This window comes from Balaenoptera physalus (assembly GCF_965194825.1).
Source record: "Balaenoptera physalus genome assembly, chromosome: 4".
Classification (NCBI taxonomy): Eukaryota; Metazoa; Chordata; class Mammalia; order Artiodactyla; family Balaenopteridae; genus Balaenoptera; species Balaenoptera physalus.
The window spans coordinates 7,652,707-7,665,416 of record NC_138891.1 but is presented as its reverse complement, the minus strand read 5'-3'; the positions used below and the strand labels follow the sequence as shown (position 1 = coordinate 7,665,416).

General features: G+C 36.7%; 1 protein-coding gene and 1 long non-coding RNA gene across 2 annotated transcripts in view; both read left to right on the top strand.

Moving 5' to 3' along the window:
* The window catches only part of KCNH8 (potassium voltage-gated channel subfamily H member 8), a 401,123-nt gene that overhangs the window by 19,996 nt on the left and 368,417 nt on the right, over positions 1-12,710 (top strand). The window lies entirely within an intron of this gene.
* Positions 1,799-12,056, top strand: LOC309660325. Its single transcript, XR_014263344.1, has 2 exons — positions 1,799-5,974; positions 6,032-12,056. It is a non-coding gene; the product is annotated as an uncharacterized lncRNA (long non-coding RNA).

Sequence of the window (12,710 nt, the reverse complement as noted above, 5' to 3'; positions counted from 1 at the left end):
ACAATTTTCTCCATTATCCTGCTAATTAACAGAGAAAATTTTGCATAATTATAGATGAAAACAATCTCATTTATCTTAACAGAACTTTAGAACATAAATTCAAGGAGTTGTTTAGGCTGGAGGCCATTGTCTATATTGAGTATTTGCTCTCCTGGAAATAGCCAGCTAAACAGTATGGGGCTCTGCAAGCAGTGGGATGAGGATATTCTAGATTAAGGGAGAACATTGCAGAGATGGAAAGTTCTAGAAAGTTCTGAAAATGCTAAGATTGTGGTTATTAGAGCATTTAACATGCATTTAATGTGGCGACCAAATGACTTTTTTTCTTTCCTGAGATTCTTTTAGGACTGTTTTCTATCTTAAAAGTTACCAGAGAAATATTAGTTTGACTGAAATATATTGATTTTGAGCAGGCAGAGTTATCGTGCTAAAGAAAAGTAATTTTTAAAAACATTATCTATCTTTTGATTATTTAATTTCGTAACTTTATTTCAGACTATTCTATTCCATGTATGTATGTGTATGTGAGTCTGTGATTGTGTGTGATGTACAGTCGATCCTCATTACGTGCGGGAGTTATGTTCTCTAAAGTTGCCATGAATACTGAATTAGCAGATACTGAACAGTGTTCCTAGGGAAATACAGGGTGAGGTTCTACTAAGCCTCTGGTCACCACATTTTTGTCAAGTGATCAGTACATAATTTTGTTTTTCAAAACCTTATTTAATACGTAGTGTTGACTCATTAGCATTGAACTCATGACCGACAGCACGTTAACTCATGGCTGAACAAATTCATCTAACACATGTATTTCCTCTGTGAGACATGTCACAGCCCTCTCGGGCTTAGGGACACTAGCCAGCACTTCCAGCACTACACAGGGAGGGGAGTCATTTTAAACAGCAAAATCACCAACAGAGAGCACACACATGAGAAAAACGTGGCACTAACCAGACCATGAAAAGGACTCTTGTTTACAGTATGAGACCTTAAACAAGAAGACAGAGAATCACCCTGTCCTACCTCAGACAGGTGACTCTGTGCAGGTCTGTGAATGACCGTGAAAGCACAGGTATTGATTTTGTGGTTACAAATAACATTTTAATGAGTAAGAAATTCACAAATCAGGAATCCACAAGTAATGAAGATGGACTGTATAAGAATGCACCTGTGACATGTTTTGGTTAGTACAGGGTTGGAATTCTCTCTTGTTATGTTATGTCTTTTAATTTATGATACTGTTACCGAATGCAAGTGTGCCCAATGCACAGTGAGGCCAAACAAACATAAACATCGGAGTTTGGAGCAGAGAAAGGTTTATTGCAGGGACACGCAAGGAGATGGGTGGCTTATGCCCCCAAAACCCCAAACTCCCTGAAGGGTTTCAGTAAATCGCTTTTAAAGGCAAGGTGAGGGAGAGGCGTGGTTAGTTGTTGCAGACTTCTTGGTGTGGGAATCCTTTGTTCTTGCAGCTGTCCCTGTAAGTCAGGTCGTGATGTTTCCATAAACTTCCAACAAGACAAATGTTATTCTCTGTTCTTCAACTTTTCCCCTCTGTATGAGTGGACTCTTAAAGGTCAGAGCCCTGAGGAAAGGCTATCCTGTATATTTCAGGCTATAGGCAGCATTCTTTTACAAAAGGTGCAGAGCCAGCATGACTAAGCACAGGCAACAAAGCACAAGGGTTAAAGTAAAAGGAACAGATCTAAGATGGAGTCAGATTGGTTCTTCCCTGTTACAGTACTTGGTGGATAGCCAAGCCCGTTCTGTACCTCCATTTGTTATCAGTCGTAGGCAAATATCTCTAAGGGCAATATTTATCATCTTCTATATACATGTGTGTCACATACCTGAGTATTTAAGCGCAGGCATATTTAAGAACACGTGTATTACTTGTATATACGTACAGAGACAGAGCAAGTGAGAGAGTGAGAGTGAAAGAGAGAGACGGTGAGAGAGTCCTGACATATTGATGAACAGAAGAAAGTAATTTTTTGAAAGTAATGAATGTCCTAAGTATTCATGCATAAAAATTCTTTGAAGTACATAAAATTAATTTACCCTCTTCTGTTTATAGACAATTAAAATGAAAAGGCTTCGTAATTAATATAATCTTAATATTATTTTAAAAGGCAGTTAATGTGAAGCCATCCATTTTCTGACATAGTTAATTCAGTTTTTGCCACACGTGTAGCTACTGAATTGGTGCTTGGCTTTGCTTTTTTTTTTCCCTCCTTCTTAATATAAAAGTCAGTGGAATGTTTGCTTAGTATATTACCGACTCAATTCTTTGTTCATTTATCAAACTTAATTTATGCCTTCTAGTAACACTGAATAACACAGGAAAGTAAATATAGTAATCAGGTGGCCTTTTCTGGGAAATTCTGCATTCGATTGTTAATAAGATCTAGAATTGAGGCCTCTTGGAACTAAATTCTCTAGGTTTGTATTATATTTTGTACTTAGAGATTTTTCATTGCCATATTTTGGGATCACAGAAATACTTGTTCATTTTAATTTTTTGTCTGTTTAAAAAACTAATTGGGAATAGGGAATAAAAAATGGGTGCACTGTCCATCCCCTAATCTTTAGGCTCTAACTCAATGCCTCAAACATCAGTTCAACAAATACTAATGCAGATCACTGTGCTACATATTGTTGAGAGAGTGGCTGAAATCGAGGGATGAATCTTCCTTTCTCAGGACACTCTATAGGGAGGGAGAGGCAAGATTGGCATGACTAGAACACAGTGTAGAGTGGAAAGGTTATCCAAGAACTAGCAACAAGGACTATGAATTGATAAACGAGGCTGATGTTGAAGGAGAACAGAAAAGAGAGCATTTAGACTGGGATGTGTATTCCAAGTAGCATCTGTTAGGTAGGAAGAGAGAGTGTGGTTCTTCAGCAGATCTTGCTGAAGCAGGGCATTCTTGAAGGTAAATTGTGGTGTGGCAAATTTTTGCAAGGCTGCAGTGGTGATTGGGACATAATGATTCACGTCTGGAAAACCAGGTAATATGGTAGGACATTAATAAATAGGCAATAAAGAGCTATTGCAAAATATTGACCTAGTAAACTCAGAGCCTCAAATTCCCTCTAGCAATGGCATTTAGAAAGACTAGAAGAGATGAGATATTAGTGGCAAAGGAACCAGTTAGGAATTGTGTGAGTGGTATCAGGAGACCTGAAACAGAGAAGATTTGAACTAGGAACATGGAGATGAATGTGAGCGACATTGTTGAGAAAGAATATGTTTTTAATGTAGAAAATACTGTTCATTTGGCTGAAGAATTCTTTGCCCCAAACACTGAGTTTTTGTCGAGAATTTACTGCTAGAGGTTGTTGTTCAGGTTTTATATGGAGTGGGGAAATGTTTATTATTTATTTCTCTGCAGTTTTGCAAGTTGTACTTATCTGTGATATTAATCAGATATTGTATATGAATGATCCATTTTTGAGTAACAGGGACAAAATAAACTTGCACTTAACATATTTAGTAGTGAAGCTTCAGAAATATCCCTATTAAAATTTGGAGCGGACTTCCCTGGTGGTGCAGTGGTTAAGAATCCGCCTGCCAATATGGGGGACATAGGTTCCATCCCTGGTCTGGGAAGATCCCACATGCCGCGGAGCAACTAAGCCTGTGTGCCACGACTACTGAGCCCACATGCCACAATTACTGAAGCCCGCGTGCCTAGAGCCCGTGCTCCGACACAAGAGAAGCCACTGCAATGAAAAGCCCATGCACCGCAATGAAGAGTAGCCCCTGCTCCCCGCAGCTAGAGAAAGCCTGCATGCAGCAACGAAGACCCAACGCAGCCAAAAATAAATAAATAATTAAAAAAATAATTTGGAGCTAGTCAAGAATCCTGTTATCTCTTTTTTTAAATATTGTACCAGAAGTTCTAGCCAACGTAATATAATAATAAAAGGAGAAACAAGATACACAAATTAGAAAAGGTTAGAGATGATTGTCTATGTAGGAAGCCCTGGGGAATGTAAATACTGCGAGAACAAAGAACACACAAGATTATGTTGAAGAATAACAACAAAGTTTGGAGACCTGTTCTACCAGCTGGCAAGATTCATTATTTATTAAATTACAATAAGTGTATAACCAGGCAATGTGCAGGCGTAAAAAAAATGACCAGTGGAACAGAGTACAGAACCATGAAACAGATCTAGATATGTATAAAAACCTTACATAGGGAACTATACTCAATATTTTGTAATACCTATAAGGGAAAAGAATCTGAAAAAGACGATCTATCTATCTGTATATCTGAATCACTTTGCTCTACACTTGAAACTGGCACAACATTGGAAACTAACTATACTTCAATAAAAAATTATCAAACCCTAAAAAGAAAATAGGGCAGAGTTGACATTACAAATGAATTGGGAAAGGGTGAGCTAACCCTTAAATTCTAAGCGGACTAAAGACTTAGATAAATAAGTCACAAAACATGAAATATAGGAGGATATCTTTCTGATCATACGAAGGGAAGCATTTAAAAATACACAGAGACAACTGACAAAGGGTTAATCTCCAAAATATACAAGCAGTTCATGCAGCTCAATATCAAAAAAACAAACAGCCCAATCCAAAAATGGGGAGAAGATCTAAATAGACATTTGTCCAAAGAAGATGTACAGATTGCCAACAAACACATGAAAGGATGCTCAACAACACTAATCATTAGAGAAATGCAAATCAAAACTACAATGAGGTATCACCTCACACCGGTCAGAATGGCCATCATCAAAAAATCTATAAACAATAAATGCCGGAGAGGGTGTGGAGAAAAGGGAACCCTCTTGCACTGTTGGTGGGAATGTAAATTGATACAGCCGCTATGGGGAACAGTATGGAGGTTCCTCAAAAAACTAAAATTAGAACTACCATATGACCCAGCAATCCCACTACTGGGCATATACCCTGAGAAAACCATAATTCAAAAAGACACATGCACCCCAATGTTCATTGCAGCACTATTTGCAATAGCCAGGACATGGAAGCAACTTAAGTGTCCATCGACAGATGAATGGATAAAGAAGATGTGGCACATATATACAATGGAATATTACTCAGCCATAAAAAGAAATGAAATTGAGTCATTTGTAGTGAGGTGGACGGACCTAGAGTCTGTCATACAGAGTGAAGTAAGTCAGAAAGAGAAAAACAAATACCGTATGCTAACACATATATGTGGAATCTAAAAAAAAAAAAGTTCTGATGAACCTAAGGGCAGGACAGGAGTAAAGACTCAGACATAGAGAATGGACTTGAGGACACGGGGCGGGGGAAGGGTAAGCTGGGAAGAAGTGAGAGAGTGGCATGGACATATATACACTACCAAATGTAAAATAGATAGCTAGTGGGAAGCAGCTGCATAGCACAGGGAGATCAGCTCAGCGCTTTGTGACCACCTAGAGGGGTGGGATAGGGAGGGTGGTAGGGAGATGCAAGAGGGAGGGGATATGGGGATATATGTCTATGTATAGCTGAGTCACTTTGTTATACAGCAGAAACTAACACACCATTGTAAAGCAATTATACTCCAATAAAGATGTTAAAAAAAATACACAAAGAGCATGAACTATAAAAATTTTGACAAATGCAATTGAAGTAAAATTTTAAATTATTGAACAACAACAATGACAACATCTCCCATAAACATAGTTGAAATGCAGGCTACAGAGTAGAAGTAGATATTTGCCACATATGGGACTGACAAAAGATCACATACAGAATTTAGAAGAACTCCTTATATTCATCTAGAAAAGAAACGGGTCGAGACAAGTCAGAGAGGAGGGAACTCTTATGGTAAGTCAACAGAAGAAAGAAAAAGGGAAAGATGGCCCAACCTCACTAGTGACCAAGAAAATGCAAATTAAAATTTACATCTATATGGTTAGCATAAACTTTGAAAATATGTATATAACATGTATTGGCAAGAATTTGGAAAAGCAGGTTTTAAATATGCTTATATTACTGTGAGTTGAAATATATTACTATGAGTTAAAACAGGTTTTAAATATGCTTATATTACTATGAGTTCCCGTAGCTAGCTTTCTGGAAGAGCAATTTGACAAGTTATAGTACACTTGAACATGAGGCTGCTTTTTAACAGAGCTATGCCACTTTTCAAAATATGTTCTAGAAAATAACCCACTACTAGTGCATAAAGAGGTAGGTCCAGAATGCTTGTTGCATCATTATCTATAATGGTAAAATTTACTATAAATTGATACGGAAATTCTGGATGTAATCAGATAATGAACTAAACACCTATGAAGAGGAACCATTTGTAACATGGAAGAATCTCAAAAACACAGTCTTGAGGGGAAAAAAGGCAAGTGTGTCATTGCTCATATAAAGTTTAGAAATATATAAAAATATATTATTAACAGACATATCTATATGGTAATATCAATAGTATAATAATAGGCATGGGAATGATAAACACCAGCTTAGGGTAGTGAATACAGCTGGAGAAGAAGAGATGGAATTAGGATACTGAAGTGCTTCAACTGTATATCTAATATTTTTACCCAAGATAACTGAAAGCAAAAATGGAATATTTTGAAATTTAATAAAACTGGTTCAGGGATACAGGGACATGTCATTCTCTATAACATTCTAGACAGTAATGATATTTCATTGAAAAATGGTGTTAAATAAAGTCCACCTGTATTGTTGCTGATGCAGGACTTCTCAGAACCTTTATTAAACTAGGATGTACTAAGAGGCAAATGTAGTGTGCAGTGCTCCTCAAACACATTTGCCCAGGGAATGAATTTTGAAGGTATATATTGAGACACTAGATTATTGAAGGACAGGTAGGAGAAATGCAAATCTAGCGATGGACAATGCTGTGGAATTCTTTTTCAATGCAAGTCCATTAGGTCTGGACAAACATCTGCCTTGTGGTCAAACTATTTAACCAAAATGGGTGAGGCTTTGTTAAATATGGTTTAGTTTTGGGGGATTTAATGGAAAAGCTATTCAAACTTTTGCCATAAAATATCTGTAGAATTTAAAAGATTTCAATAGATAGTTTACAGTTTTATTGAGTCTAATTTCTATTCCATGAATTTTTTCTGAGTGTACAATTAAGTGATTTTTTTGTTTAATGTACAGAGTTTTGCTGCCATCACCAAGGTCTAGTTTTAGAGCATTTCTATCACCCCCAGGCAACAACTGATTTGCTTTCTGTCTCCATAAATTTGCCTTTTCTGGATATTTCATACAAATGAAACCATACAGTATGTAGTCATGTGAATCTGCCTTCTTTCACTTAACATAATGTTTTTGAGGTTCATCCATGTTTGTAGTATGTGTCAGTAATTTGTTCCTTTATATTGCTGAATGGACTACCGTCCATTGCCTGGATATACTACGTTTGGTTTATCCATTCACCAGTTGATGGTCATTTGAATTGTTTCTGGATTTTGGCTGTGAGTATTGATGCTATGAAATTCATGTACAAGTCTTTTGTAGACATGTGTTTTTATTTCTCTTGGGTAGATTCATAGGAGTGGAATTGTTGGGTCATTGAACATTTATGTTTTACTTCTTATACTGCCAAACTATTTTTAAAGTGTTTGCGTCACTGCACATTTTTACCAGTAATGTATGAGAGTTCCTGTTTCTCCACATCCTTGCCAAAACTTACTACTGTCTGTGTTTTGATTATAGCCATTAAGTGGCTGTGTTGTGGTGCCTCAGTGTGGTTTTAATGTGCATTTTCCTAATGACAAATGATACTGAATGCCTTTTCATGTACTTATTAGCTATTTGATGTCTTCTTTGGTGAAATGTCTATTCAAGTCTTTTGCCGTATTTTAAATTGGATTATTACTATAATTGAGTTATAAGAGGTATAGTCTGGATACAAGGCCTTTACCAGATATAAGATTTGCAAATTATTTTTCTGTATGAAAGAATTTAAAGTTGGGCTTTATTTTCATGTGTATCATATCTCTCCCATGATCTTAATTTGGACAGTAAAAGAGGATCATTATCAGTGTAGCTGATGCTTTAGGTAGTTAGAATTTTTGTGCTCCTATAATTTATTTGCCCTTTTTCTTTTTAACAGACGATTTAAATCTAATGAAAAACATTGATTCAGACTTATTAGAAGTCATGCATTCCTATTACCGGTGATTCTGTCAAAGTAATTATATTTACTCTCCACATTTATCCAAAAATATAACCATTATTCAAAACATTCTTTGAGGTTTTCTCATGGTTTGCATTCGGAGTGAGCGTGAACCCCCTGCACACAATGTACGTACACAAAGTCACACGCGCTCATTCTCTCTGCTTCAAACTCTAAGTACATATTTTGCCTATTGCAGATAGTAGTTGGGCAAACTCCAGTTGGCAAGATTAGCATCTCATGGAAAATGGGATTTAGTGAGACAATAATAAAAAGTACTCCTAAATATGCTTTAAAAAGCAACAGTAAGTAACAATTCTAGACGTTAAATGTGTCTAAAGGAACTAGATTCATCAACATGGAAATTTGCTGGGGCAGGTAACTGTCCTCCTGAATCACCTTTGCAGCCTATCTGGGAGACATTGCTGCATTGACACAACCCAGTTGGGTGCATTCTCTCACAGTGGTTTTATTTTTTGCAGACTGCTCCTCTTAAAAAAAGAAAAAAAAAAGAAAGCTTTGCAACTCACCCTTACTGGCTTGAAATGAATGTCCTTTCCACTTGAATATGCCTTTTGTTTCATTTTCAAAAGTCTCTCCAAAAGAAAACCTTGTATAAACACCTGGCATTTCACAAATTATTGTGTTGCTTAAGGGCACTTTTCCTGGGCCTTGTCTTTTATTCATATATTGAAAGGGCAGAGCATAAACAGATCACTTTTGTGTGCTCGCCCCTCACATGATGTAAGCGGTGGGGCAGGGAGAATAACACGTATTCTTTGATGTGTTCTTTTTATTCTGTTGAAGGATACATTTGAAAAAGGAAAATTCATAACTTGCGTACAGATATAAAATAAACATGTGTTAAAGATTTCATTTAACTTCTTCTCAAAAAGGGCAGTATGCAGATGTTGCAGTGTTCGAAGGAGAAGTCAAAGAATCTCAAACTGATATGGAACAAAGAGATGTTGAAATGAATTTACAAGAAGAGGTGAAACTGGCCTTTTCCGTGGTGGGGTGGGGAGGAGACGGGGGACAATGCATGGCATTTCACTGGAGAAATCCAGTACCTTTTTTTGCTTATTCCAAATTTCTGTACAGTCTTAAGCAGGGGTTGTCAATTTTTTCCTGTAATGTGCCAGATAGTAAATATCTTAGGTTGACAGGCCTATGGTCTCTCACTCTACTCTGCTGTTGTAACATGAAAGCAGCCATAGACAATATGTGACCAAAAGGGCATGATGATATTTGAATAAAACTTTATCTATGATCACAGGAATTTGCATTTCATATTATTTTCACGTGTCATGGAACATTATTCTTTCTTTAAAATTTTTTCCCCGATCCGATTGGAATTATGAGCCAAATTTGGATAACTTCTCATCAACAGGGAGTAACCCGAAAAACTCATAAGTAAAATTAACACAGCTTTTACAAAGTACGTGATTTATGGTAATAAATTACCATACAAGATAGCATAACTCTATCTATCTATCTTCTGTCTATAAATATAAATATATAATAGCAATAAGAGAACAACGATAAAACCTCACGCTGAAACAGCCAGAAAAATCATGATTGGCTGAGTAAAGATTACTAGACCTTGTCGTTGACTCAAGTTTTCTCACCCCAGTTTATTGCTCACTTTGGTCATAAGACTCCACTCCATGTGATCAGTTCAAAATTGCCTGAGTCCTGAAGTGATTCTCTTTCAGAATTTCCTTTACCAAACTCACATGGAGTTCCAAACATACAGTGGAACTGTAGACATGAGTATTTTCCTTTTATTAAATAATATTTTTTAAATTGCACATGTAAAACAATCAAAACAGTCCTTGTGAATAAACTTTTACCACTCGTTGGCTGAATCAACTGATGATTCCATGAATCAGGAGAAGCTATAAAATTACATTTTTATATATTTATGTTTCTATTGTCTATTACTGTGGTTTGCAACTACTAGGAATATAGTAGGGTCATCAGATATATTCTTGGGGGTCCGTGAGCTCTTAATAGGTTTTAAAATAGGTATTTTTATTTTTATGAATGATCTAATAAAATTATAAGCATATTTTCTATTATCTGGTTTCCCATTTTATGTCCAAGTACTGCTATACGGTTTTTGTTTCTATACTTAACGTTTATTTTTTTAGTGGGCTTTAGTCCAAGTTTCAAAGTGTAACGTTTACCATAACGTTGGACCTGATCTCGGGTGGCCTCGGCCTGCCGCGCCTTGAAGCAGGGTTTCGGTTCGCAGCCAGTGATTGAGGTCCGGTGGTGGCAGTGAGAGCACTGCAACCTAGCCACTAGACCAGTGGTCAGTGACAAGGCCCCGGCCCTATGGCTTTGCAGAAAAAGAATTCCCACGAAGACGGAAAGTAGTGAAACAAAGTGTTTATTAGGGAAAAAGAAGTACAGCACGTGTGGATAGACGCACGGGCGGGCTCAGAGAGAGAGCTATGCTCTCGTGGCAGTTTTGAATCACTTTTATGGGGCATTTCTTCCGTGTTTCCTTTGACCAGTCATTTTGATTTGCCTGGTTTAAAGTCCACATTTGGCGTATCTCAGGCTCTTCCCATGTGTGCGTGTGCATCTCTTAGGCAAGATAGATTCTACCGAAGAGGCCTATGGGTAGATTTGGCCACTTAGCATCTCTCCCCTTTGGACATCCAAGGAGCCTTTCTGTGCATGTGTAGTTGGGGAGGTCTCCTGACTTCGAGAATGAGGAATACGTGCTCTCTTTTCTTCTATCTGGGTAGGGCCCAGCCTCCTCTCTCAATTGTCCTGTTATTCTCATACTTGGACTGTCGGCTCACTGGGAATGAACTCAAACCGTTTGCCCTGAGGGCCCACCTATCTCCTGCCTCCGTCCAACTATGGTCTTTGGCTCCTTGTTGTGGGGTGTACAAATATATTCTAGAGCAGGGGTCAGCAATCTTTCTGTAAAGGGCCAGAGAGTAAATATTTTAGGTTTTAAGGTCTCCATCACAACTGTGCAACTTGGCATTTGTAGCATGAAAGCAGCTCTAGACAATATGTAAATTAATGAGTATGGCTGTGTTCTAATAAAACTTTATTTACAAAACCAGGTGATAGGTTGAATTTAGCACAAGGGCCTCAGTTTGCTAACTCCTATTCCATAGCATCTGATGATTCTAGAAAGTCTAAGAAAAATCTAATTATATACTACTTTAACAAAATTATTCTATAAATTAGGAATAATAAATTTAGGAAGTTATTATTTGTTTGACAACATGATCCGTCCTTTATAGAAGTACAGTTTAAAATTAGGTCATTATTAATGCTTTATGTTAAAGTAAAGAATTCTAGGTTTTTAAAATTTGTTTGTTTTCTATTAAAAGCTCATTCTTGAAGAAAACTGGCCTGCATTCCACAAGTTTTTTACATAAACTATGGGTAGTTTTTCTTTTTGACTCAGCCATAACCCATATATATATTTGAATAACCAAATAAATTGCTAAACATATCCCTTGATTATAGGACATACCTTTTCATGCTCATCTTGCAAGTGAAGGATTTTTAGATGTCAGCCAAATCAAAGCTGTTTGGATGAAGAAATTTCATAGTTAAAGTGAATTTGTGGGTCACACTTTGACAGACCAGAAAGAAAGTTTAAAAGCTCATCAGTTCCCCAAAAATCTATTTGCTCAATGGCTGATTTGCAGAATTTATCAAAATTATCATTTCTTTTTGAATATATCCAATAAATATTCAGTTGCTGAGTTGATTAATTTTTATGAATGCATTGGTTTTTACAAGTACTTTTTTTTTTTAAATAAATTTATTTATTTATTTATTTTTAGCTGTGTTGGGTCTTCGTTTCTGTGCGAGGGCTTTCTCTAGTTGCGGCGAGCGGTGGCCACTCTTCATTGCGGTGCGCAGGCCTCTCACTATCGCGGCCTCTCTTGTTGCGGAGCACAAGCTCCAGATGCACAGGCTCAGTGGTTGTGGCTCACGGGCCCAGTTGCTCCGTGGCATGTGAGATCTTCCCAGACCAGGGCTCGAACCCGTGTCCCCTGCATTGGCAGACAGATTCTCAACCACTGCGCCACCAGGGAAGCCCAGTACATTGTTTTTTATTTACTATTTTTGATGAATCTAACAAATGTTTCATATGGGAATTATTTAGCTTATGGTAATCTCTTTTAAATTCTTTTTAAAGTCACTTTTCCTTTTATGTCTTTTAAAGGATCTTTTAAATTTTCAAGTAGCATTGATTTAGCTTATTTAATCATTTATTAATTTATAAATTTTATAGCAATTCATATCATAGGACTGTATTAATAGCTTTTAAATATTTCTGTGAATTTTAGGTTATTGGATTTTTGTCTTCATAGCAGTATTTTTAAGAATTATTTGGTTGAAAGGTAATTTTTTAAAAGGTCATAAGATGACTCAGTTTTCTTATGCTTATACTTGTGAATATATTTAATATTCAGAAATTTGTAATTCATATTCAAATACAACCAAAATTAGAGTAAGATTTGATTTACAATGACCATAAACATGAATTTGCCTAAAAGA